This window comes from Triturus cristatus, chromosome 11 (genome assembly GCF_964204655.1).
Source record: "Triturus cristatus chromosome 11, aTriCri1.1, whole genome shotgun sequence".
Lineage (NCBI taxonomy): Eukaryota > Metazoa > Chordata > Amphibia > Caudata > Salamandridae > Triturus > Triturus cristatus.
This window is the reverse complement of record NC_140594.1, coordinates 1142764922-1142785934: the sequence shown is the minus strand read 5'-3', so window position 1 is coordinate 1142785934 and position 21013 is coordinate 1142764922. Positions and strand designations below refer to the sequence as shown.

The 21013-nt window shown below is 45.8% G+C and overlaps 10 non-coding genes across 10 annotated transcripts; all 10 read right to left on the bottom strand.

Annotated features, from left to right (window-relative positions):
- Nucleotides 1-734: 734 nt before the first annotated feature.
- Nucleotides 735-806, bottom strand: TRNAG-UCC (transfer RNA glycine (anticodon UCC)). Its single transcript has one exon. It is a non-coding gene; the product is annotated as a tRNA-Gly (tRNA).
- Nucleotides 807-3909: 3103 nt separating this feature from the next.
- Nucleotides 3910-3981, bottom strand: TRNAG-UCC (transfer RNA glycine (anticodon UCC)). The gene has a single exon. It is a non-coding gene; the product is annotated as a tRNA-Gly (tRNA).
- A 3103-nt stretch (nucleotides 3982-7084) lies between these two features.
- On the bottom strand, nucleotides 7085-7156 carry TRNAG-UCC (transfer RNA glycine (anticodon UCC)). The gene has a single exon. It is a non-coding gene; the product is annotated as a tRNA-Gly (tRNA).
- Nucleotides 7157-8677: 1521 nt separating this feature from the next.
- On the bottom strand, nucleotides 8678-8749 carry TRNAG-UCC (transfer RNA glycine (anticodon UCC)). Its single transcript has one exon. It is a non-coding gene; the product is annotated as a tRNA-Gly (tRNA).
- Nucleotides 8750-11214: 2465 nt separating this feature from the next.
- On the bottom strand, nucleotides 11215-11286 carry TRNAG-UCC (transfer RNA glycine (anticodon UCC)). The gene has a single exon. It is a non-coding gene; the product is annotated as a tRNA-Gly (tRNA).
- Nucleotides 11287-13740: 2454 nt separating this feature from the next.
- On the bottom strand, nucleotides 13741-13812 carry TRNAG-UCC (transfer RNA glycine (anticodon UCC)). Its single transcript has one exon. It is a non-coding gene; the product is annotated as a tRNA-Gly (tRNA).
- A 1521-nt stretch (nucleotides 13813-15333) lies between these two features.
- TRNAG-UCC (transfer RNA glycine (anticodon UCC)) lies at nucleotides 15334-15405 on the bottom strand. Its single transcript has one exon. It is a non-coding gene; the product is annotated as a tRNA-Gly (tRNA).
- A 1511-nt stretch (nucleotides 15406-16916) lies between these two features.
- TRNAG-UCC (transfer RNA glycine (anticodon UCC)) lies at nucleotides 16917-16988 on the bottom strand. Its single transcript has one exon. It is a non-coding gene; the product is annotated as a tRNA-Gly (tRNA).
- Nucleotides 16989-18509: 1521 nt separating this feature from the next.
- Nucleotides 18510-18581, bottom strand: TRNAG-UCC (transfer RNA glycine (anticodon UCC)). Its single transcript has one exon. It is a non-coding gene; the product is annotated as a tRNA-Gly (tRNA).
- A 1511-nt stretch (nucleotides 18582-20092) lies between these two features.
- Nucleotides 20093-20164, bottom strand: TRNAG-UCC (transfer RNA glycine (anticodon UCC)). The gene has a single exon. It is a non-coding gene; the product is annotated as a tRNA-Gly (tRNA).
- Nucleotides 20165-21013: the final 849 nt, after the last annotated feature.

Genomic DNA, 21013 nt, shown 5'->3' with positions numbered 1-21013 from the left:
TGCAGACCCTCTTAGGAATTAGCCGTTTCAGGCCTTTACCAAGACAGCAGCTCTCTGTCCCTGTCCTTTCTCTGTGATCCTAGCACTAGCATACTCAGGATTTGGCTTTACCTGGGAGCCAGAGATCTACCCGGTGAGGGCGAGGCTTTTGAGCGTTTGGGAGCGTTCGGGACGTGAGAGGACGCTGGACAGGAAACTATGCCAATTTGAAGTATCCAACCTTCCTGCTGCAGCGAGAGGCTCTTTCCGTGGAAATCTGCCACTTGGAGTCCTCTCAACTTGCCCTCTGATAAAACATTTTTCTGAGTCGCAGTTACATCCGATGGTTACAAGGTGGCGCTGCATTCAGGTGAGAGCACAAGTATGCACAAAATCTTGGGGACTTTTGCCAGATTTATCGGTGGATCTTGCCTATTATTTTCAGAGGCTAGATATCGCCTAGAAATGCTTTTTAAAATAGGGATGCTGGGGTTATAATGTCTGGTCGGGGCTCAGCCCTTTCATTGCCTGCCCCCAGCAAAATATTTATTATCAGCACATGTGAGTGGTGAGTGCTTTATGGAAAATAGCATATATTGGGACAATGAATGTAGCAGATGAGGCGATCGAGATGTCTACCTACGTGTTTGTTTATTTTTTTATATAACGGCTGATTATTCTGTTTCTGATATTTCAGTTTTGTGACATGTTGCATTAAAATATATCCTGCTTGGAGAATATATAAATATTTGCACTGCGTTGGCCGGGAATCGAACCCGGGTCAACTGCTTGGAAGGCAGCTATGCTCACCACTATACCACCAACGCCCTCTGATGTGTGTCCTCTAGGTTCCAGATGTTACAACGCCGAGTGCAGTGGCAATCTTGCACCGGTTCCAATCGTGCATTTGGTGTGGATACCAACATGAAAAGCTGTAGAAATTGTCTTGCAGAGGGTAAAGAACTGGGGATTGAAACCAAGGATAAAGCTGTGCAGAAGAGAAGAAATGGAAAGCAGCAGTACAAATAGTGGAAATGAGCATATGGGCAGCATCGGAAGCAAAGCAGCGAAGAGAAAGGGAGTAAATTCCATGAAATGCATAGGAGATTGATAAAAGCAGAACAAAAAGGGAAGAATTAAATTCAAAGCATGCCCCGAAACACGTGTGAAGGTCCCACCTGTCATTTATGCTTCTAATTGGGTATCTTTACTTTCAAAGTATAGGGTTGATCCTTTGACGATCACTCTCTTGATTTACAGCAGAGACAGATAGTTGAGAAGTCTTTTCTCACATAGCTAGCACAAGCCTGCGCTTTTCCTTGCTGGCAGGGTGGAAATGACAGATTAGTCCTAGGAAGAAAAATCAAGCAATATTAGCAGAGGATGGTTTCGATCCATCGACCTCTGGGTTATGGGCCCAGCACGCTTCCGCTGCGCCACTCTGCTCCCTTGTGAAAGTGCTCTCTTTATGCAGAGGAGGAGCTTTCAGCGGAGTGGCAAGGGATTGGTGGGGCTCTCTCCTCATTTGCCTAAGCACATCGCAAGGTATGCTGGGTACAGAAAATCTTCATCTTCCCCACTCACAGTCAGTCATAACTGAAAGTGCAGACCCTCTTAGGAATTAGCCGTTTCAGGCCTTTACCAAGACAGCAGCTCTCTGTCCCTGTCCTTTCTCTGTGATCCTAGCACTAGCATACTCAGGATTTGGCTTTACCTGGGAGCCAGAGATCTACCCGGTAAGGGCGAGGCTTTTGAGCGTTTGGGAGCGTTCGGGACGTGAGAGGACGCTGGACAGGAAACTATGCCAATTTGAAGTATCCAACCTTCCTGCTGCAGTGAGAGGCTCTTTCCGTGGAAATCTGCCACTTGGAGTCCTCTCAACTTGCCCTCTGATAAAACATTTTTCTGAGCCGCAGTTACATCCGATGGTTACAAGGTGGCGCTGCATTCAGGTGAGAACACCAGTATGCACAAAATCTTGGGGACTTTTGCCAGATTTATCGGTGGATCTTGCCTATTATTTTCAGAGGCTAGATATCGCCTAGAAATGCTTTTTAACATAGGGATGCTGGGGTTATAATTTCTGGTCGGGGCTCAGCCCTTTCATTGCCTGCCCCCAGCAAAATATTTATTATCAGCACATGTGAGTGGTGAGTGCTTTATGGAAAATAGCATATATTGGGACAATGAATGTAGCAGATGAGGCGATCGAGATGTCTACCTACGTGTTTGATTATTTTTTTATATAACGGCTGATTATTCTGTTTCTGATATTTCAGTTTTGTGACATGTTGCATTAAAATATATCCTGCTTGGAGAATATATAAATATTTGCACTGCGTTGGCCAGGAATCGAACCCGGGTCAACTGCTTGGAAGGCAGCTATGCTCACCACTATACCACCAACGCCCTCTGATGTGTGTCCTCTAGGTTCCAGATGTTACAACGCCGAGTGCAGTGGCAATCTTGCACCGGTTCCAATCGTGCATTTGGTGTGGATACCAACATGAAAAGCTGTAGAAATTGTCTTGCAGAGGGTAAAGAACTGGGGATTGAAACCAAGGATAAAGCTGTGCAGAAGAGAAGAAATGGAAAGCAGCAGTACAAATAGTGGAAATGAGCATATGGGCAGCATCGGAAGCAAAGCAGCGAAGAGAAAGGGAGTAAATTCCATGAAATGCATAGGAGATTGATAAAAGCAGAACAAAAAGGGAAGAATTAAATTCAAAGCATGCCCCGAAAAACGTGTGAAGGTCCCACCTGTCATTTATGCTTCTAATTGGGTATCTTTACTTTCAAAGTATAGGGTTGATCCTTTGACGATCACTCTCTTGATTTACAGCAGAGACAGATAGTTGAGAAGTCTTTTCTAACATAGCTAGCACAAGCCTGCGCTTTTCCTTGCTGGCAGGGTGGAAATGACAGATTAGTCCTAGGAAGAAAAATCAAGCAATATTAGCAGAGGATGGTTTCGATCCATCGACCTCTGGGTTATGGGCCCAGCACGCTTCCGCTGCGCCACTCTGCTCCCTTGTGAAAGTGCTCTCTTTATGCAGAGGAGGAGCTTTCAGCGGAGTGGCAAGGGATTGGTGGGGCTCTCTCCTCATTTGCCTAAGCACATCGCAAGGTATGCTGGGTACAGAAAATCTTCATCTTCCCCACTCACAGTCAGTCATAACTGAAAGTGCAGACCCTCTTAGGAATTAGCCGTTTCAGGCCTTTACCAAGACAGCAGCTCTCTGTCCCTGTCCTTTCTCTGTGATCCTAGCACTAGCATACTCAGGATTTGGCTTTACCTGGGAGCCAGAGATCTACCCGGTGAGGGCTTGCCCGGTGTGAGGCTTTTGAGCGTTTGGGAGCGTTCGGGACGTGAGAGGACGCTGGACAGGAAACTATGCCAATTTGAAGTATCCAACCTTCCTGCTGCAGTGAGAGGCTCTTTCCGTGGAAATCTGCCACTTGGAGTCCTCTCAACTTGCCCTCTGATAAAACATTTTTCTGAGCCGCAGTTACATCCGATGGTTACAAGGTGGCGCTGCATTCAGGTGAGAACACAAGTATGCACAAAATCTTGGGGACTTTTGCCAGATTTATCGGTGGATCTTGCCTATTATTTTCAGAGGCTAGATATCGCCTAGAAATGCTTTTTAACATAGGGATGCTGGGGTTATAATTTCTGGTCGGGGCTCAGCCCTTTCATTGCCTGCCCCCAGCAAAATATTTATTATCAGCACATGTGAGTGGTGAGTGCTTTATGGAAAATAGCATATATTGGGACAATGAATGTAGCAGATGAGGCGATCGAGATGTCTACCTACGTGTTTGATTATTTTTTTATATAACGGCTGATTATTCTGTTTCTGATATTTCAGTTTTGTGACATGTTGCATTAAAATATATCCTGCTTGGAGAATATATAAATATTTGCACTGCGTTGGCCGGGAATCGAACCCGGGTCAACTGCTTGGAAGGCAGCTATGCTCACCACTATACCACCAACGCCCTCTGATGTGTGTCCTCTAGGTTCCAGATGTTACAACGCCGAGTGCAGTGGCAATCTTGCACGGGTTCCAATCGTGCATTTGGTGTGGATACCAACATGAAAAGCTGTAGAAATTGTCTTGCAGAGGGTAAAGAACTGGGGATTGAAACCAAGGATAAAGCTGTGCAGAAGAGAAGAAATGGAAAGCAGCAGTACAAATAGTGGAAATGAGCATATGGGCAGCATCGGAAGCAAAGCAGCGAAGAGAAAGGGAGTAAATTCCATGAAATGCATAGGAGATTGATAAAAGCAGAACAAAAAGGGAAGAATTAAATTCAAAGCATGCCCCGAAAAACGTGTGAAGGTCCCACCTGTCATTTATGCTTCTAATTGGGTATCTTTACTTTCAAAGTATAGGGTTGATCCTTTGACGATCACTCTCTTGATTTACAGCAGAGACAGATAGTTGAGAAGTCTTTTCTCACATGGCTAGCACAACCCTGCGCTTTTCCTTGCTGGCAGGGTGGAAATGACAGATTAGTCCTAGGAAGAAAAATCAAGCAATATTAGCAGAGGATGGTTTCGATCCATCGACCTCTGGGTTATGGGCCCAGCAGGCTTCCGCTGCGCCACTCTGCTCCCTTGTGAAAGTGCTCTCTTTATGCAGAGGAGGAGCTTTCAGCGGAGTGGCAAGGGATTGGTGGGGCTCTCTCCTCATTTGCCTAAGCACATCGCAAGGTATGCTGGGTACAGAAAATCTTCATCTTCCCCACTCACAGTCAGTCATAACTGAAAGTGCAGACCCTCTTAGGAATTAGCCGTTTCAGGCCTTTACCAAGACAGCAGCTCTCTGTCCCTGTCCTTTCTCTGTGATCCTAGCACTAGCATACTCAGGATTTGGCTTTACCTGGGAGCCAGAGATCTACCCGGTGAGGGCTTGCCCGGTGTGAGGCTTTTGAGCGTTTGGGAGCGTTCGGGACGTGAGAGGACGCTGGACAGGAAACTATGCCAATTTGAAGTATCCAACCTTCCTGCTGCAGCGAGAGGCTCTTTCCGTGGAAATCTGCCACTTGGAGTCATCTCAACTTGCCCTCTGATAAAACATTTTTCTGAGTCGCAGTTACATCCGATGGTTACAAGGTGGCGCTGCATTCAGGTGAGAGCACAAGTATGCACAAAATCTTGGGGACTTTTGCCAGATTTATCGGTGGATCTTGCCTATTATTTTCAGAGGCTAGATATCGCCTAGAAATGCTTTTTAAAATAGGGATGCTGGGGTTATAATGTCTGGTCGGGGCTCAGCCCTTTCATTGCCTGCCCCCAGCAAAATATTTATTATCAGCACATGTGAGTGGTGAGTGCTTTATGGAAAATAGCATATATTGGGACAATGAATGTAGCAGATGAGGCGATCGAGATGTCTACCTACGTGTTTGTTTATTTTTTTATATAACGGCTGATTATTCTGTTTCTGATATTTCAGTTTTGTGACATGTTGCATTAAAATATATCCTGCTTGGAGAATATATAAATATTTGCACTGCATTGGCCGGGAATTGAACCCGGGTCAACTGCTTGGAAGGCAGCTATGCTCACCACTATACCACCAACACCCTCTGATGTGTGTCCTCTAGGTTCCAGATGTTACAACGCCGAGTGCAGTGGCAATCTTGCACCGGTTCCAATCGTGCATTTGGTGTGGATACCAACATGAAAAGCTGTAGAAATTGTCTTGCAGAGGGTAAAGAACTTGGGATTGAAACCAAGGATAAAGCTGTGCAGAAGAGAAGAAATGGAAAGCAGCAGTACAAATAGTGGAAATGAGCATATGGGCAGCATCGGAAGCAAAGCAGCGAAGAGAAAGGGAGTAAATTCCATGAAATGCATAGGAGATTGATAAAAGCAGAACAAAAAGGGAAGAATTAAATTCAAAGCATGCCCCGAAAAACGTGTGAAGGTCCCACCTGTCATTTATGCTTCTAATTGGGTATCTTTACTTTCAAAGTATAGGGTTGATCCTTTGACGATCACTCTCTTGATTTACAGCAGAGACAGATAGTTGAGAAGTCTTTTCTCACATAGCTAGCACAAGCCTGCGCTTTTCCTTGCTGGCAGGGTGGAAATGACAGATTAGTCCTAGGAAGAAAAATCAAGCAATATTAGCAGAGGATGGTTTCGATCCATCGACCTCTGGGTTATGGGCCCAGCACGCTTCCGCTGCGCCACTCTGCTCCCTTGTGAAAGTGCTCTCTTTATGCAGAGGAGGAGCTTTCAGCGGAGTGGCAAGGGATTGGTGGGGCTCTCTCCTCATTTGCCTAAGCACATCGCAAGGTATGCTGGGTACAGAAAATCTTCATCTTCCCCACTCACAGTCAGTCATAACTGAAAGTGCAGACCCTCTTAGGAATTAGCCGTTTCAGGCCTTTACCAAGACAGCAGCTCTCTGTCCCTGTCCTTTCTCTGTGATCCTAGCACTAGCATACTCAGGATTTGGCTTTACCTGGGAGCCAGAGATCTACCCGGTGAGGGCGAGGCTTTTGAGCGTTTGGGAGCGTTCGGGACGTGAGAGGACGCTGGACAGGAAACTATGCCAATTTGAAGTATCCAACCTTCCTGCTGCAGTGAGAGGCTCTTTCCGTGGAAATCTGCCACTTGGAGTCCTCTCAACTTGCCCTCTGATAAAACATTTTTCTGAGCCGCAGTTACATCCGATGGTTACAAGGTGGCGCTGCATTCAGGTGAGAACACAAGTATGCACAAAATCTTGGGGACTTTTGCCAGATTTATCGGTGGATCTTGCCTATTATTTTCAGAGGCTAGATATCGCCTAGAAATGCTTTTTAACATAGGGATGCTGGGGTTATAATTTCTGGTCGGGGCTCAGCCCTTTCATTGCCTGCCCCCAGCAAAATATTTATTATCAGCACATGTGAGTGGTGAGTGCTTTATGGAAAATAGCATATATTGGGACAATGAATGTAGCAGATGAGGCGATCGAGATGTCTACCTACGTGTTTGATTATTTTTTTATATAACGGCTGATTATTCTGTTTCTGATATTTCAGTTTTGTGACATGTTGCATTAAAATATATCCTGCTTGGAGAATATATAAATATTTGCACTGCGTTGGCCGGGAATCGAACCCGGGTCAACTGCTTGGAAGGCAGCTATGCTCACCACTATACCACCAACGCCCTCTGATGTGTGTCCACAAGGTTCCAGATGTTACAACGCCGAGTGCAGTGGCAATCTTGCACGGGTTCCAATCGTGCATTTGGTGTGGATACCAACATGAAAAGCTGTAGAAATTGTCTTGCAGAGGGTAAAGAACTGGGGATTGAAACCAAGGATAAAGCTGTGCAGAAGAGAAGAAATGGAAAGCAGCAGTACAAATAGTGGAAATGAGCATATGGGCAGCATCGGAAGCAAAGCAGCGAAGAGAAAGGGAGTAAATTCCATGAAATGCATAGCAGATTGATAAAAGCAGAACAAAAAGGGAAGAATTAAATTCAAAGCATGCCCCGAAAAACGTGTGAAGGTCCCACCTGTCATTTATGCTTCTAATTGGGTATCTTTACTTTCAAAGTATAGGGTTGATCCTTTGACGATCACTCTCTTGATTTACAGCAGAGACAGATAGTTGAGAAGTCTTTTCTCACATAGCTAGCACAAGCCTGCGCTTTTCCTTGCTGGCAGGGTGGAAATGACAGATTAGTCCTAGGAAGAAAAATCAAGCAATATTAGCAGAGGATGGTTTCGATCCATCGACCTCTGGGTTATGGGCCCAGCACGCTTCCGCTGCGCCACTCTGCTCCCTTGTGAAAGTGCTCTCTTTATGCAGAGGAGGAGCTTTCAGCGGAGTGGCAAGGGATTGGTGGGGCTCTCTCCACATTTGCCTAAGCACATCGCAAGGTATGCTGGGTACAGAAAATCTTCATCTTCCCCACTCACAGTCAGTCATAACTGAAAGTGCAGACCCTCTTAGGAATTAGCCGTTTCAGGCCTTTACCAAGACAGCAGCTCTCTGTCCCTGTCCTTTCTCTGTGATCCTAGCACTAGCATACTCAGGATTTGGCTTTACCTGGGAGCCAGAGATCTACCCGGTGAGGGCTTGCCCAGTGTGAGGCTTTTGAGCGTTTGGGAGCGTTCGGGACGTGAGAGGACGCTGGACAGGAAACTATGCCAATTTGAAGTATCCAACCTTCCTGCTGCAGCGAGAGGCTCTTTCCGTGGAAATCTGCCACTTGGAGTCCTCTCAACTTGCCCTCTGATAAAACATTTTTCTGAGTCGCAGTTACATCCGATGGTTACAAGGTGGCGCTGCATTCAGGTGAGAGCACAAGTATGCACAAAATCTTGGGGACTTTTGCCAGATTTATCGGTGGATCTTGCCTATTATTTTCAGAGGCTAGATATCGCCTAGAAATGCTTTTTAAAATAGGGATGCTGGGGTTATAATGTCTGGTCGGGGCTCAGCCCTTTCATTGCCTGCCCCCAGCAAAATATTTATTATCAGCACATGTGAGTGGTGAGTGCTTTATGGAAAATAGCATATATTGGGACAATGAATGTAGCAGATGAGGCGATCGAGATGTCTACCTACGTGTTTGTTTATTTTTTTATATAACGGCTGATTATTCTGTTTCTGATATTTCAGTTTTGTGACATGTTGCATTAAAATATATCCTGCTTGGAGAATATATAAATATTTGCACTGCGTTGGCCGGGAATCGAACCCGGGTCAACTGCTTGGAAGGCAGCTATGCTCACCACTATACCACCAACGCCCTCTGATGTGTGTCCTCTAGGTTCCAGATGTTACAACGCCGAGTGCAGTGGCAATCTTGCACCGGTTCCAATCGTGCATTTGGTGTGGATACCAACATGAAAAGCTGTAGAAATTGTCTTGCAGAGGGTAAAGAACTGGGGATTGAAACCAAGGATAAAGCTGTGCAGAAGAGAAGAAATGGAAAGCAGCAGTACAAATAGTGGAAATGAGCATATGGGCAGCATCGGAAGCAAAGCAGCGAAGAGAAAGGGAGTAAATTCCATGAAATGCATAGGAGATTGATAAAAGCAGAACAAAAAGGGAAGAATTAAATTCAAAGCATGCCCCGAAAAACGTGTGAAGGTCCCACCTGTCATTTATGCTTCTAATTGGGTATCTTTACTTTCAAAGTATAGGGTTGATCCTTTGACGATCACTCTCTTGATTTACAGCAGAGACAGATAGTTGAGAAGTCTTTTCTCACATGGCTAGCACAAGCCTGCGCTTTTCCTTGCTGGCAGGGTGGAAATGACAGATTAGTCCTAGGAAGAAAAATCAAGCAATATTAGCAGAGGATGGTTTCGATCCATCGACCTCTGGGTTATGGGCCCAGCAGGCTTCCGCTGCGCCACTCTGCTCCCTTGTGAAAGTGCTCTCTTTATGCAGAGGAGGAGCTTTCAGCGGAGTGGCAAGGGATTGGTGGGGCTCTCTCCTCATTTGCCTAAGCACATCGCAAGGTATGCTGGGTACAGAAAATCTTCATCTTCCCCACTCACAGTCAGTCATAACTGAAAGTGCAGACCCTCTTAGGAATTAGCCGTTTCAGGCCTTTACCAAGACAGCAGCTCTCTGTCCCTGTCCTTTCTCTGTGATCCTAGCACTAGCATACTCAGGATTTGGCTTTACCTGGGAGCCAGAGATCTACCCGGTGAGGGCTTGCCCGGTGTGAGGCTTTTGAGCGTTTGGGAGCGTTCGGGACGTGAGAGGACAGATGTTACAACGCCGAGTGCAGTGGCAATCTTGCACCGGTTCCAATGGTGCATTTGGTGTGGATACCAACATGAAAAGCAGTAGAAATTGTCTTGCAGAGGGTAAAGAACTGGGGATTGAAACCAAGGATAAAGCTGTGCAGAAGAGAAGAAATGGAAAGCAGCAGTACAAATAGTGGAAATGAGCATATGGGCAGCATCGGAAGCAAAGCAGCGAAGAGAAAGGGAGTAAATTCCATGAAATGCATAGGAGATTGATAAAAGCAGAACAAAAAGGGAAGAATTAAATTCAAAGCATGCCCCGAAACACGTGTGAAGGTCCCACCTGTCATTTATGCTTCTAATTGGGTATCTTTACTTTCAAAGTATAGGGTTGATCCTTTGACGATCACTCTCTTGATTTACAGCAGAGACAGATAGTTGAGAAGTCTTTTCTCACATAGCTAGCACAAGCCTGCGCTTTTCCTTGCTGGCAGGGTGGAAATGACAGATTAGTCCTAGGAAGAAAAATCAAGCAATATTAGCAGAGGATGGTTTCGATCCATCGACCTCTGGGTTATGGGCCCAGCACGCTTCCGCTGCGCCACTCTGCTCCCTTGTGAAAGTGCTCTCTTTATGCAGAGGAGGAGCTTTCAGCGGAGTGGCAAGGGATTGGTGGGGCTCTCTCCTCATTTGCCTAAGCACATCGCAAGGTATGCTGGGTACAGAAAATCTTCATCTTCCCCACTCACAGTCAGTCATAACTGAAAGTGCAGACCCTCTTAGGAATTAGCCGTTTCAGGCCTTTACCAAGACAGCAGCTCTCTGTCCCTGTCCTTTCTCTGTGATCCTAGCACTAGCATACTCAGGATTTGGCTTTACCTGGGAGCCAGAGATCTACCCGATGAGGGCTTGCCCGGTGTGAGGCTTTTGAGCGTTTGGGAGCGTTCGGGACGTGAGAGGACGCTGGACAGGAAACTATGCCAATTTGAAGTATCCAACCTTCCTGCTGCAGCGAGAGGCTCTTTCCGTGGAAATCTGCCACTTGGAGTCCTCTCAACTTGCCCTCTGATAAAACATTTTTCTGAGTCGCAGTTACATCCGATGGTTACAAGGTGGCGCTGCATTCAGGTGAGAGCACAAGTATGCACAAAATCTTGGGGACTTTTGCCAGATTTATCGGTGGATCTTGCCTATTATTTTCAGAGGCTAGATATCGCCTAGAAATGCTTTTTAAAATAGGGATGCTGGGGTTATAATGTCTGGTCGGGGCTCAGCCCTTTCATTGCCTGCCCCCAGCAAAATATTTATTATCAGCACATGTGAGTGGTGAGTGCTTTATGGAAAATAGCATATATTGGGACAATGAATGTAGCAGATGAGGCGATCGAGATGTCTACCTACGTGTTTGTTTATTTTTTTATATAACGGCTGATTATTCTGTTTCTGATATTTCAGTTTTGTGACATGTTGCATTAAAATATATCCTGCTTGGAGAATATATAAATATTTGCACTGCGTTGGCCGGGAATCGAACCCGGGTCAACTGCTTGGAAGGCAGCTATGCTCACCACTATACCACCAACGCCCTCTGATGTGTGTCCTCTAGGTTCCAGATGTTACAACGCCGAGTGCAGTGGCAATCTTGCACCGGTTCCAATCGTGCATTTGGTGTGGATACCAACATGAAAAGCTGTAGAAATTGTCTTGCAGAGGGTAAAGAACTGGGGATTGAAACCAAGGATAAAGCTGTGCAGAAGAGAAGAAATGGAAAGCAGCAGTACAAATAGTGGAAATGAGCATATGGGCAGCATCGGAAGCAAAGCAGCGAAGAGAAAGGGAGTAAATTCCATGAAATGCATAGGAGATTGATAAAAGCAGAACAAAAAGGGAAGAATTAAATTCAAAGCATGCCCCGAAAAACGTGTGAAGGTCCCACCTGTCATTTATGCTTCTAATTGGGTATCTTTACTTTCAAAGTATAGGGTTGATCCTTTGACGATCACTCTCTTGATTTACAGCAGAGACAGATAGTTGAGAAGTCTTTTCTCACATGGCTAGCACAAGCCTGCGCTTTTCCTTGCTGGCAGGGTGGAAATGACAGATTAGTCCTAGGAAGAAAAATCAAGCAATATTAGCAGAGGATGGTTTCGATCCATCGACCTCTGGGTTATGGGCCCAGCAGGCTTCCGCTGCGCCACTCTGCTCCCTTGTGAAAGTGCTCTCTTTATGCAGAGGAGGAGCTTTCAGCGGAGTGGCAAGGGATTGGTGGGGCTCTCTCCTCATTTGCCTAAGCACATCGCAAGGTATGCTGGGTACAGAAAATCTTCATCTTCCCCACTCACAGTCAGTCATAACTGAAAGTGCAGACCCTCTTAGGAATTAGCCGTTTCAGGCCTTTACCAAGACAGCAGCTCTCTGTCCCTGTCCTTTCTCTGTGATCCTAGCACTAGCATACTCAGGATTTGGCTTTACCTGGGAGCCAGAGATCTACCCGGTGAGGGCTTGCCCGGTGTGAGGCTTTTGAGCGTTTGGGAGCGTTCGGGACGTGAGAGGACAGATGTTACAACGCCGAGTGCAGTGGCAATCTTGCACCGGTTCCAATGGTGCATTTGGTGTGGATACCAACATGAAAAGCAGTAGAAATTGTCTTGCAGAGGGTAAAGAACTGGGGATTGAAACCAAGGATAAAGCTGTGCAGAAGAGAAGAAATGGAAAGCAGCAGTACAAATAGTGGAAATGAGCATATGGGCAGCATCGGAAGCAAAGCAGCGAAGAGAAAGGGAGTAAATTCCATGAAATGCATAGGAGATTGATAAAAGCAGAACAAAAAGGGAAGAATTAAATTCAAAGCATGCCCCGAAACACGTGTGAAGGTCCCACCTGTCATTTATGCTTCTAATTGGGTATCTTTACTTTCAAAGTATAGGGTTGATCCTTTGACGATCACTCTCTTGATTTACAGCAGAGACAGATAGTTGAGAAGTCTTTTCTCACATAGCTAGCACAAGCCTGCGCTTTTCCTTGCTGGCAGGGTGGAAATGACAGATTAGTCCTAGGAAGAAAAATCAAGCAATATTAGCAGAGGATGGTTTCGATCCATCGACCTCTGGGTTATGGGCCCAGCACGCTTCCGCTGCGCCACTCTGCTCCCTTGTGAAAGTGCTCTCTTTATGCAGAGGAGGAGCTTTCAGCGGAGTGGCAAGGGATTGGTGGGGCTCTCTCCTCATTTGCCTAAGCACATCGCAAGGTATGCTGGGTACAGAAAATCTTCATCTTCCCCACTCACAGTCAGTCATAACTGAAAGTGCAGACCCTCTTAGGAATTAGCCGTTTCAGGCCTTTACCAAGACAGCAGCTCTCTGTCCCTGTCCTTTCTCTGTGATCCTAGCACTAGCATACTCAGGATTTGGCTTTACCTGGGAGCCAGAGATCTACCCGGTGAGGGCGAGGCTTTTGAGCGTTTGGGAGCGTTCGGGACGTGAGAGGACGCTGGACAGGAAACTATGCCAATTTGAAGTATCCAACCTTCCTGCTGCAGCGAGAGGCTCTTTCCGTGGAAATCTGCCACTTGGAGTCATCTCAACTTGCCCTCTGATAAAACATTTTTCTGAGTCGCAGTTACATCCGATGGTTACAAGGTGGCGCTGCATTCAGGTGAGAGCACAAGTATGCACAAAATCTTGGGGACTTTTGCCAGATTTATCGGTGGATCTTGCCTATTATTTTCAGAGGCTAGATATCGCCTAGAAATGCTTTTTAAAATAGGGATGCTGGGGTTATAATGTCTGGTCGGGGCTCAGCCCTTTCATTGCCTGCCCCCAGCAAAATATTTATTATCAGCACATGTGAGTGGTGAGTGCTTTATGGAAAATAGCATATATTGGGACAATGAATGTAGCAGATGAGGCGATCGAGATGTCTACCTACGTGTTTGTTTATTTTTTTATATAACGGCTGATTATTCTGTTTCTGATATTTCAGTTTTGTGACATGTTGCATTAAAATATATCCTGCTTGGAGAATATATAAATATTTGCACTGCGTTGGCCGGGAATCGAACCCGGGTCAACTGCTTGGAAGGCAGCTATGCTCACCACTATACCACCAACACCCTCTGATGTGTGTCCTCTAGGTTCCAGATGTTACAACGCCGAGTGCAGTGGCAATCTTGCACCGGTTCCAATCGTGCATTTGGTGTGGATACCAACATGAAAAGCTGTAGAAATTGTCTTGCAGAGGGTAAAGAACTTGGGATTGAAACCAAGGATAAAGCTGTGCAGAAGAGAAGAAATGGAAAGCAGCAGTACAAATAGTGGAAATGAGCATATGGGCAGCATCGGAAGCAAAGCAGCGAAGAGAAAGGGAGTAAATTCCATGAAATGCATAGGAGATTGATAAAAGCAGAACAAAAAGGGAAGAATTAAATTCAAAGCATGCCCCGAAAAACGTGTGAAGGTCCCACCTGTCATTTATGCTTCTAATTGGGTATCTTTACTTTCAAAGTATAGGGTTGATCCTTTGACGATCACTCTCTTGATTTACAGCAGAGACAGATAGTTGAGAAGTCTTTTCTCACATAGCTAGCACAAGCCTGCGCTTTTCCTTGCTGGCAGGGTGGAAATGACAGATTAGTCCTAGGAAGAAAAATCAAGCAATATTAGCAGAGGATGGTTTCGATCCATCGACCTCTGGGTTATGGGCCCAGCACGCTTCCGCTGCGCCACTCTGCTCCCTTGTGAAAGTGCTCTCTTTATGCAGAGGAGGAGCTTTCAGCGGAGTGGCAAGGGATTGGTGGGGCTCTCTCCTCATTTGCCTAAGCACATCGCAAGGTATGCTGGGTACAGAAAATCTTCATCTTCCCCACTCACAGTCAGTCATAACTGAAAGTGCAGACCCTCTTAGGAATTAGCCGTTTCAGGCCTTTACCAAGACAGCAGCTCTCTGTCCCTGTCCTTTCTCTGTGATCCTAGCACTAGCATACTCAGGATTTGGCTTTACCTGGGAGCCAGAGATCTACCCGGTGAGGGCTTGCCCGGTGTGAGGCTTTTGAGCGTTTGGGAGCGTTCGGGACGTGAGAGGACGCTGGACAGGAAACTATGCCAATTTGAAGTATCCAACCTTCCTGCTGCAGTGAGAGGCTCTTTCCGTGGAAATCTGCCACTTGGAGTCCTCTCAACTTGCCCTCTGATAAAACATTTTTCTGAGCCGCAGTTACATCCGATGGTTACAAGGTGGCGCTGCATTCAGGTGAGAACACAAGTATGCACAAAATCTTGGGGACTTTTGCCAGATTTATCGGTGGATCTTGCCTATTATTTTCAGAGGCTAGATATCGCCTAGAAATGCTTTTTAACATAGGGATGCTGGGGTTATAATTTCTGGTCGGGGCTCAGCCCTTTCATTGCCTGCCCCCAGCAAAATATTTATTATCAGCACATGTGAGTGGTGAGTGCTTTATGGAAAATAGCATATATTGGGACAATGAATGTAGCAGATGAGGCGATCGAGATGTCTACCTACGTGTTTGATTATTTTTTTATATAACGGCTGATTATTCTGTTTCTGATATTTCAGTTTTGTGACATGTTGCATTAAAATATATCCTGCTTGGAGAATATATAAATATTTGCACTGCGTTGGCCGGGAATCGAACCCGGGTCAACTGCTTGGAAGGCAGCTATGCTCACCACTATACCACCAACGCCCTCTGATGTGTGTCCTCTAGGTTCCAGATGTTACAACGCCGAGTGCAGTGGCAATCTTGCACCGGTTCCAATCGTGCATTTGGTGTGGATACCAACATGAAAAGCTGTAGAAATTGTCTTGCAGAGGGTAAAGAACTGGGGATTGAAACCAAGGATAAAGCTGTGCAGAAGAGAAGAAATGGAAAGCAGCAGTACAAATAGTGGAAATGAGCATATGGGCAGCATCGGAAGCAAAGCAGCGAAGAGAAAGGGAGTAAAATTCCATGAAATGCATAGGAGATTGATAAAAGCAGAACAAAAAGGGAAGAATTAAATTCAAAGCATGCCCCGAAAAACGTGTGAAGGTCCCACCTGTCATTTATGCTTCTAATTGGGTATCTTTACTTTCAAAGTATAGGGTTGATCCTTTGACGATCACTCTCTTGATTTACAGCAGAGACAGATAGTTGAGAAGCCTTTTCTCACATAGCTAGCACAAGCCTGCGCTTTTCCTTGCTGGCAGGGTGGAAATGACAGATTAGTCCTAGGAAGAAAAATCAAGCAATATTAGCAGAGGATGGTTTCGATCCATCGACCTCTGGGTTATGGGCCCAGCACGCTTCCGCTGCGCCACTCTGCTCCCTTGTGAAAGTGCTCTCTTTATGCAGAGGAGGAGCTTTCAGCGGAGTGGCAAGGGATTGGTGGGGCTCTCTCCTCATTTGCCTAAGCACATCGCAAGGTATGCTGGGTACAGAAAATCTTCATCTTCCCCACTCACAGTCAGTCATAACTGAAAGTGCAGACCCTCTTAGGAATTAGCCGTTTCAGGCCTTTACCAAGACAGCAGCTCTCTGTCCCTGTCCTTTCTCTGTGATCCTAGCACTAGCATACTCAGGATTTGGCTTTACCTGGGAGCCAGAGATCTACCCGGTGAGGGCGAGGCTTTTGAGCGTTTGGGAGCGTTCGGGACGTGAGAGGACGCTGGACAGGAAACTATGCCAATTTGAAGTATCCAACCTTCCTGCTGCAGCGAGAGGCTCTTTCCGTGGAAATCTGCCACTTGGAGTCATCTCAACTTGCCCTCTGATAAAACATTTTTCTGAGTCGCAGTTACATCCGATGGTTACAAGGTGGCGCTGCATTCAGGTGAGAGCACAAGTATGCACAAAATCTTGGGGACTTTTGCCAGATTTATCGGTGGATCTTGCCTATTATTTTCAGAGGCTAGATATCGCCTAGAAATGCTTTTTAAAATAGGGATGCTGGGGTTATAATGTCTGGTCGGGGCTCAGCCCTTTCATTGCCTGCCCCCAGCAAAATATTTATTATCAGCACATGTGAGTGGTGAGTGCTTTATGGAAAATAGCATATATTGGGACAATGAATGTAGCAGATGAGGCGATCGAGATGTCTACCTACGTGTTTGTTTATTTTTTTATATAACGGCTGATTATTCTGTTTCTGATATTTCAGTTTTGTGACATGTTGCATTAAAATATATCCTGCTTGGAGAATATATAAATATTTGCACTGCGTTGGCCGGGAATCGAACCCGGGTCAACTGCTTGGAAGGCAGCTATGCTCACCACTATACCACCAACACCCTCTGATGTGTGTCCTCTAGGTTCCAGATGTTACAACGCCGAGTGCAGTGGCAATCTTGCACCGGTTCCAATCGTGCATTTGGTGTGGATACCAACATGAAAAGCTGTAGAAATTGTCTTGCAGAGGGTAAAGAACTTGGGATTGAAACCAAGGATAAAGCTGTGCAGAAGAGAAGAAATGGAAAGCAGCAGTACAAATAGTGGAAATGAGCATATGGGCAGCATCGGAAGCAAAGCAGCGAAGAGAAAGGGAGTAAATTCCATGAAATGCATAGGAGATTGATAAAAGCAGAACAAAAAGGGAAGAATTAAATTCAAAGCATGCCCCGAAAAACGTGTGAAGGTCCCACCTGTCATTTATGCTTCTAATTGGGTATCTTTACTTTCAAAGTATAGGGTTGATCCTTTGACGATCACTCTCTTGATTTACAGCAGAGACAGATAGTTGAGAAGTCTTTTCTCACATAGCTAGCACAAGCCTGCGCTTTTCCTTGCTGGCAGGGTGGAAATGACAGATTAGTCCTAGGAAGAAAAATCAAGCAATATTAGCAGAGGATGGTTTCGATCCATCGACCTCTGGGTTATGGGCCCAGCACGCTTCCGCTGCGCCACTCTGCTCCCTTGTGAAAGTGCTCTCTTTATGCAGAGGAGGAGCTTTCAGCGGAGTGGCAAGGGATTGGTGGGGCTCTCTCCTCATTTGCCTAAGCACATCGCAAGGTATGCTGGGTACAGAAAATCTTCATCTTCCCCACTCACAGTCAGTCATAACTGAAAGTGCAGACCCTCTTAGGAATTAGCCGTTTCAGGCCTTTACCAAGACAGCAGCTCTCTGTCCCTGTCCTTTCTCTGTGATCCTAGCACTAGCATACTCAGGATTTGGCTTTACCTGGGAGCCAGAGATCTACCCGGTGAGGGCTTGCCCGGTGTGAGGCTTTTGAGCGTTTGGGAGCGTTCGGGACGTGAGAGGACGCTGGACAGGAAACTATGCCAATTTGAAGTATCCAACCTTCCTGCTGCAGTGAGAGGCTCTTTCCGTGGAAATCTGCCACTTGGAGTCCTCTCAACTTGCCCTCTGATAAAACATTTTTCTGAGCCGCAGTTACATCCGATGGTTACAAGGTGGCGCTGCATTCAGGTGAGAACACAAGTATGCACAAAATCTTGGGGACTTTTGCCAGATTTATCGGTGGATCTTGCCTATTATTTTCAGAGGCTAGATATCGCCTAGAAATGCTTTTTAACATAGGGATGCTGGGGTTATAATTTCTGGTCGGGGCTCAGCCCTTTCATTGCCTGCCCCCAGCAAAATATTTATTATCAGCACATGTGAGTGGTGAGTGCTTTATGGAAAATAGCATATATTGGGACAATGAATGTAGCAGATGAGGCGATCGAGATGTCTACCTACGTGTTTGATTATTTTTTTATATAACGGCTGATTATTCTGTTTCTGATATTTCAGTTTTGTGACATGTTGCATTAAAATATATCCTGCTTGGAGAATATATAAATATTTGCACTGCGTTGGCCGGGAATCGAACCCGGGTCAACTGCTTGGAAGGCAGCTATGCTCACCACTATACCACCAACGCCCTCTGATGTGTGTCCTCTAGGTTCCAGATGTTACAACGCCGAGTGCAGTGGCAATCTTGCACCGGTTCCAATCGTGCATTTGGTGTGGATACCAACATGAAAAGCTGTAGAAATTGTCTTGCAGAGGGTAAAGAACTGGGGATTGAAACCAAGGATAAAGCTGTGCAGAAGAGAAGAAATGGAAAGCAGCAGTACAAATAGTGGAAATGAGCATATGGGCAGCATCGGAAGCAAAGCAGCGAAGAGAAAGGGAGTAAAATTCCATGAAATGCATAGGAGATTGATAAAAGCAGAACAAAAAGGGAAGAATTAAATTCAAAGCATGCCCCGAAAAACGTGTGAAGGTCCCACCTGTCATTTATGCTTCTAATTGGGTATCTTTACTTTCAAAGTATAGGGTTGATCCTTTGACGATCACTCTCTTGATTTACAGCAGAGACAGATAGTTGAGAAGCCTTTTCTCACATAGCTAGCACAAGCCTGCGCTTTTCCTTGCTGGCAGGGTGGAAATGACAGATTAGTCCTAGGAAGAAAAATCAAGCAATATTAGCAGAGGATGGTTTCGATCCATCGACCTCTGGGTTATGGGCCCAGCACGCTTCCGCTGCGCCACTCTGCTCCCTTGTGAAAGTGCTCTCTTTATGCAGAGGAGGAGCTTTCAGCGGAGTGGCAAGGGATTGGTGGGGCTCTCTCCTCATTTGCCTAAGCACATCGCAAGGTATGCTGGGTACAGAAAATCTTCATCTTCCCCACTCACAGTCAGTCATAACTGAAAGTGCAGACCCTCTTAGGAATTAGCCGTTTCAGGCCTTTACCAAGACAGCAGCTCTCTGTCCCTGTCCTTTCTCTGTGATCCTAGCACTAGCATACTCAGGATTTGGCTTTACCTGGGAGCCAGAGATCTACCCGGTGAGGGCGAGGCTTTTGAGCGTTTGGGAGCGTTCGGGACGTGAGAGGACGCTGGACAGGAAACTATGCCAATTTGAAGTATCCAACCTTCCTGCTGCAGCGAGAGGCTCTTTCCGTGGAAATCTGCCACTTGGAGTCATCTCAACTTGCCCTCTGATAAAACATTTTTCTGAGTCGCAGTTACATCCGATGGTTACAAGGTGGCGCTGCATTCAGGTGAGAGCACAAGTATGCACAAAATCTTGGGGACTTTTGCCAGATTTATCGGTGGATCTTGCCTATTATTTTCAGAGGCTAGATATCGCCTAGAAATGCTTTTTAAAATAGGGATGCTGGGGTTATAATGTCTGGTCGGGGCTCAGCCCTTTCATTGCCTGCCCCCAGCAAAATATTTATTATCAGCACATGTGAGTGGTGAGTGCTTTATGGAAAATAGCATATATTGGGACAATGAATGTAGCAGATGAGGCGATCGAGATGTCTACCTACGTGTTTGTTTATTTTTTTATATAACGGCTGATTATTCTGTTTCTGATATTTCAGTTTTGTGACATGTTGCATTAAAATATATCCTGCTTGGAGAATATATAAATATTTGCACTGCGTTGGCCGGGAATCGAACCCGGGTCAACTGCTTGGAAGGCAGCTATGCTCACCACTATACCACCAACGCCCTCTGATGTGTGTCCACAAGGTTCCAGATGTTACAACGCCGAGTGCAGTGGCAATCTTGCACGGGTTCCAATCGTGCATTTGGTGTGGATACCAACATGAAAAGCTGTAGAAATTGTCTTGCAGAGGGTAAAGAACTGGGGATTGAAACCAAGGATAAAGCTGTGCAGAAGAGAAGAAATGGAAAGCAGCAGTACAAATAGTGGAAATGAGCATATGGGCAGCATCGGAAGCAAAGCAGCGAAGAGAAAGGGAGTAAATTCCATGAAATGCATAGCAGATTGATAAAAGCAGAACAAAAAGGGAAGAATTAAATTCAAAGCATGCCCCGAAAAACGTGTGAAGGTCCCACCTGTCATTTATGCTTCTAATTGGGTATCTTTACTTTCAAAGTATAGGGTTGATCCTTTGACGATCACTCTCTTGATTTACAGCAGAGACAGATAGTTGAGAAGTCTTTTCTCACATAGCTAGCACAAGCCTGCGCTTTTCCTTGCTGGCAGGGTGGAAATGACAGATTAGTCCTAGGAAGAAAAATCAAGCAATATTAGCAGAGGATGGTTTCGATCCATCGACCTCTGGGTTATGGGCCCAGCACGCTTCCGCTGCGCCACTCTGCTCCCTTGTGAAAGTGCTCTCTTTATGCAGAGGAGGAGCTTTCAGCGGAGTGGCAAGGGATTGGTGGGGCTCTCTCCACATTTGCCTAAGCACATCGCAAGGTATGCTGGGTACAGAAAATCTTCATCTTCCCCACTCACAGTCAGTCATAACTGAAAGTGCAGACCCTCTTAGGAATTAGCCGTTTCAGGCCTTTACCAAGACAGCAGCTCTCTGTCCCTGTCCTTTCTCT